The 5,425-nt window shown below is 49.0% G+C and overlaps 1 non-coding gene across 1 annotated transcript; it reads left to right on the top strand.

Annotated features, from left to right (window-relative positions):
- The first annotated feature begins 1,669 nt into the window (after positions 1-1,669).
- Positions 1,670-1,741, top strand: Trnae-uuc. Its single transcript has one exon. It is a non-coding gene; the product is annotated as a tRNA-Glu (tRNA).
- The last annotated feature ends 3,684 nt before the right edge of the window (positions 1,742-5,425 follow it).

The raw sequence follows: 5,425 nt of genomic DNA on the forward strand, positions 1-5,425 counted from the left end.
GAGACAAAAATGAACTTTGTTGGGGAGGTGCTTGCACGGGAAGGGGTGGCCTCTCTCTCCCATGTGATTTACAGTTAAGATGCTGGCAGTGATGGGGAGCTGGGGGAAGGGCGGGCAGAACTCAGGGGGCCCCCGCCCATTCTTGAGGAACTATTGGGTTAATGGCTGCTGGGAGAGGAGAACACATTTTCTTCAGTGGTGTAGCCACTAGCAAGGTGCCCATGCGCCTGTAAACAATCTTTTTTTTTTGTTTTTTGTTTTTTGTTTTTCGAGACAGGGTTTCCCTGTATAGCTTTGCGCCTTTTCTGGAACTCACTTGGTAGCCCAGGCTGGCCTCGAACTCACAGAGATCCGCCTATCCCTAAACTCACACACACACACACACACACACACACACACACACACACACACACACTCAAAAGAATAGCGGGAAAGAGGGAGAGGACCAGCTGGAGGTGGACTGTCGGAGGGTAATGGAATGTGACCAAAATATATGATGTATGAAAATGTCATAATGAAATCCGTTACTGTGTACAGCGAATATATGCTAATAAAACTTAAAAAGTAAACCTGCAGCGGGACAAAGTTTGTGCATGCTGTTAGTCGCAGCCCTCCAGGCGGATCTTTGTGAGCTCCAAGCCAGCCTGGTTTATATAGTGAAACTCTTGTTTAAAAATAAAAAGTAAACTTGCATTTGTTTATATCCCACGGACGGCGTCCACCCAATGAATGGGTAGCACTGGTGATTTGTGTCCTTAAAACTGCAAGATACCTAAAAGTAATCATTCTTGTCCCAGGAGACGAAAAATCGGAAAGTACACTTGAAATCCCTGCCCGCTCCACCCCCTAAATTCAGAAGCAGGATGCAGGGCTCACTGTAGTAGGTAGGGTTAGTTTTACAGAGTATTCTGGGTGTTCCCAATCAGGTGTCTCACAAAATGGAAGCAGCTATCTCACGGGTTGAAAACAGAGGAACCTTCAAAGCTAGTACAGAAGACCGTCGTCGTGGTGGGTGGGCAGGCGACCAGAAAGCGGCGTCTTCTGCGCACAGTAGGTTTGCAGAGCTGCTAGCCTCTCTAGGGTCATCTGACTGCTGGGTGCTGGGATCCCGCGCTCTCCCGGGCGTGTAAGGCCAGCACAGGGAACAGTTTCTATTTCGGGATGGCCTCTGGGTGTCACTCAGAAGCCTCAGCGGACCCGCCCGGGGCCTTCCAAGTCCCCGGGGCCAGGACGGGAGCCAGGCGGGACGTTTAAAGGGGACCCAAGGTCCGCAGAAAACTCTGCTGCTGAGCATCCGCCTCCGCGCGGGGCTCCGACCCACCGAGAAAGGCCAGCGAAGGAAGGCGGAGGATCGGCGGCTGGGCACCGAGGCGACTGCCGCAGCCCGGCCTTCCTGCTTCGCGTGGCTGCCTGCAGCAGTGGGGGTGGCCTGCGTGCTCCTTGCAAGGTTCTGGTCCCGTGGAGACCAGCAGAACCAGGGCAGGACCGTGTCCAGTGGGTCCGAAGTGCCAACAAAAAGCCGGGATTGGAGCAGACCGGAGCGCACAGCAGGAAAGTGGGTTCACGCATGCGCAAATCAGATTCACCGTCGTGTACAGTGTCTGCAGGCCGTGGGAGGAGCAAAGCAAAGAGACTCAATTTGCCTGAGCTCGGCCTCGTACTCGTCGTCTCCCACATGGTCTAGCGGTTAGGATTCCTGGTTTTCACCCAGGCGGCCCGGGTTCGACTCCCGGTGTGGGAACGCCAAAATCTTTTAGAGTAAAAACACTAGGTTTACACTGGCCTGACCCAAGAAGAGAGTTTTTAAACACACTGAATTTACAGCTCCTTCTCTGAGCCGTCGCGGCAGCAGAAAGACCAAAGAACGACCGGGAACAGGGTGAGAGACTCGGTCGCCCCAGGACGGGCATGTGCTTAATCCTTCCTCCCAGGAGAGCAGGACTCCCGCACTTGGGATTCATTTCACCAATGTTCAGGGAGGAGAGAGGGAAGGAAAAACAGATTTTCAAAAATATTCATCGGCGAGGCAACGCCAGCAACAGTAAAAACACACTTCCTTCTCTGACCTGTTTGACGAATGAATGAATGCAAGCACGAGTGAGTGAGCGAAACCTTCCAGCATTCACGCTGGACTAGAATCAGAAATCGCAGTATTCCGCTGTGGCCAGCGCTCAGGTGTCTCACACCCCTCCGCTCCAACCCTCCACCCCTTTACCTGTCCTGACATGTGCAATCAGGAAAACCCACGAGGGTTGGAGGCTCCATTCGCCCCCCACGGGGCTTGAGGTCTTTGAAATCCGCAGTTTGTTCCCAAACTACCAACAACACTGAAAAACGTCCATGAAAACGACTTGGCCTCCCTGTGGCTGTGAAGCCCACTCCGTCCAAGTTCTTTCAGATTCTAAGGGGAACAAACGTCATCCTTCATGAGGACCAAAGGCACAATAGATGCTTATTAAAATTCCTGCCGGTGCGGTGGCTCAGACCTGTCACCCCAAATCTGGGAGGCTAAGAGGACTGCACCATTTCTCAGTCAGACTGGGCTGCGTAGTGAGACCTTGTCTCAAAACACTACAGAACAAAACCACCAACGGGTTTTTAGAGGAGAAAAATGATCGATTAGCTAGTTAATTATTTATTAAACCAGTCAGGGCAGATCTGATCAGAAAACGCAGATCATGACAATAACAGGTGTTATTTATTGAGCACCCAATGTGAACGAGGACAATTTTGCACACTTTATGTTATTATTATTTCTGGCATTATTTCTGCCAGGGAGATTTGGTGGCACATTCATAGTAGAGTGTTTAGTAAAGGAACTTAGTGTGTGTGCTGTGGCGGTGGAGGGAAACCTCGGGTGTAGTTCTTCAAGCTTGGTCTGCTTGGCTTTTGTGAGTTTTGGGGACTGAACTCAGGTCCTTGTTGCTAGGAAGGCGAGCACTTAACCTTAGCCCCAATAAATGGACTTTTAAGTGTTTCACAGAGTTTTGGATAAATAAGCATGCCTGACAACAGTCATTATATGGGTGGTATGACACCAGTCTATTACAAGGATGACATTATGCTAATTGTGAGTGGGAGGAAGTGCACCTCTGGACTACAGAATTTTCCTGTCAGAGGGTGAGATGTAAATCCAACCAGAATTCAAGGGCCTCCTACCTCAGTAAACTTTCTGGGGGTCAACCCAGTAGGAGCTGCTTCAGCAGATAAAGGAGCTTGCTGCTAAGCCTGATATGATGACCCGGGTTCTAGCCCCCAAACCACTCCTAAAAGTATGTTCTGAGCCCACCCCCCACATGAGTGCCATGACATGTGCATGCTCGTACACACAAAAAAATAAATAAGTGTAACAAAGAATGCCAGTGAGTCCTGTGGTGGTAGTGGGGGGCATATAATTATATTCCTTTTAAAGAGAAGAATAAGTCATTGCACACGGCCCCTTTTACTTCAAAAGCTGTTCGTTTTGACTGGGACCCAGGACAGGGGTGAAGGTTCTGTGCCAAGTAACAGCTGCTTTATCACTTGTCAAAGGCTGTTTGCAGCTTTGGCAGGCCCTCATAGGTGAATCCATCCCATGGACGCCTTTGGCACCGGGCCCTGCTGTCATCTGCAAACAAATATGCTCCCTTTGAGAGACAGTTTCTGGCCTGCTGCAAGGCCTTGGTAGGAATTCAACACTTGACAACAGGCCACCAAGTTACCACGCAACCTGAGCTGCCCATTGTGAACTGGGAATGATTTGATCCATCACCCATAAAACTGGACATCAAAGGGGTATATTTGTGATTGGGTTTGAGCAGTTCCTGAAGGTATGGGTAAGTTACATAAAGAAGTGGTCCAAATGCCTACAATCCATACTCCCTACATGGTGTCTTTTATCTATCCCCAAGCATGTTCTATGGCTTCTCGGGATGGGTCCTAAGCTCAGTGACTGAGAAAGAGGAGTCCGTGGCCTAGTTTACAGATGGTGCTGCACACTGGCTATACAAGTAGCATGTGGGGGAAAGATATTGGCACTATCATAGCCCCGTCCTGGGACATCCCTGAAGGAAGATGGTAAGGGGAAATTTTTGCAGTGGACAGAACTCCAGGCAGTGTACAATGTCAAACATTTTACTTGGAGCACAATGTGGCTTATATATTAGTTCATGGGCTGTAGCCAATGGGTTGATCGGATAGTTAGGGGCTTTGGAGGAGCAGAGCTGGAATATTGGTGAGAAAGATATTCTGGGAAGAGATGTGTGGCTAGACCTCTCCAAATGGGCTAAGGATGTGAAGATATTTGTGTCACATGTGAATGCCCATCAGATGGTGACCTCAGCAGAGGAGGACAATCAAATAGACAGGACAGTCCATTCTGTGTGTAGTAGTCAGTGATTTCTCCAGCCAGTCCTGCTACTGGGCAATGGGCTCATGATGAAGTGCTGGAGGCTATAGATGGGCTCAGCAACATGACCATCCACTTGCCAAGGTCGACCTGGCTGTGGCTGCTGCTGAGTGCCAAACTTGCTAGCAGCAGAGAGGAACACTGTGGCAGGCTGATTATATTAGATCCCTTTCATCATGGAAAGAGCAGCACTTCATCTTTCATGGAATAGATACTCATGCTGGTTGTGGATGTATCTCCTGCACATAACACTTCTACCCCAACTACTATCTGTGGACATGCATGAGGCCTTACCCACCATCAAGGAATTCCACAAATCCTTGTTTCTGATCTAGGAACTCACTTTGCAGCCAAAGAGGTAAGGTGGTGGGCTAAGGGTCACAGAATTTGTGGGTCTGACTGTGCTTCCCACTATCTGAAGCAGCTGGCTTATTAGGATGGTGGACTGGCCTTTGAAGATAGTTACAAAATCTTGCCAGCTAGGTGGCAATAGCTTGTAGAGCTGGGACAAGGACTTTAGAAGGTGGTGCATGCCCTGAATCAGTATACAGTGTATGGTATTGTTTCTCCAATAGCCAGAATCCAAGGGTCCAGGAATCAAGAAGTAGAAATGGGAATGGTTTCATTAGGAAAGTTTGGCCTTGTGTTCTGCTGGCCTAGAAATCTTGATTGTAGAGAGGAGAGTTGTAGGCAGAATTTTCTGTCTAGACCACTGATCAGCTCTGTCCCACCAGCTACTTCCCAAGTAACTGACAGAGACTTAATATTAATTATAAATGCTCAGCCCATAGCTCAGGCTTATTACTAACTAGCTCTAACAACTTAAATTAACCCATTTATATCTATGTTCTGTCACGTGCTGTGGATATCACTCTGTGTAAATAAAATGCTGATTGGCCAGTAGCCAGGCAGGAAGTATAGGCGGGACAAGCAGAGAAGAGAATTCTGGGAACAGGAAGGCAGAGGCAGAGACACTGCCAGCTGCTGCCATGAGAAGCAACATGTAAAGACACTGGTAAGCCACAAGCCATGTGGCAA

Source organism: Onychomys torridus, chromosome 9 (assembly GCF_903995425.1).
Source record: "Onychomys torridus chromosome 9, mOncTor1.1, whole genome shotgun sequence".
Classification (NCBI taxonomy): Eukaryota; Metazoa; Chordata; class Mammalia; order Rodentia; family Cricetidae; genus Onychomys; species Onychomys torridus.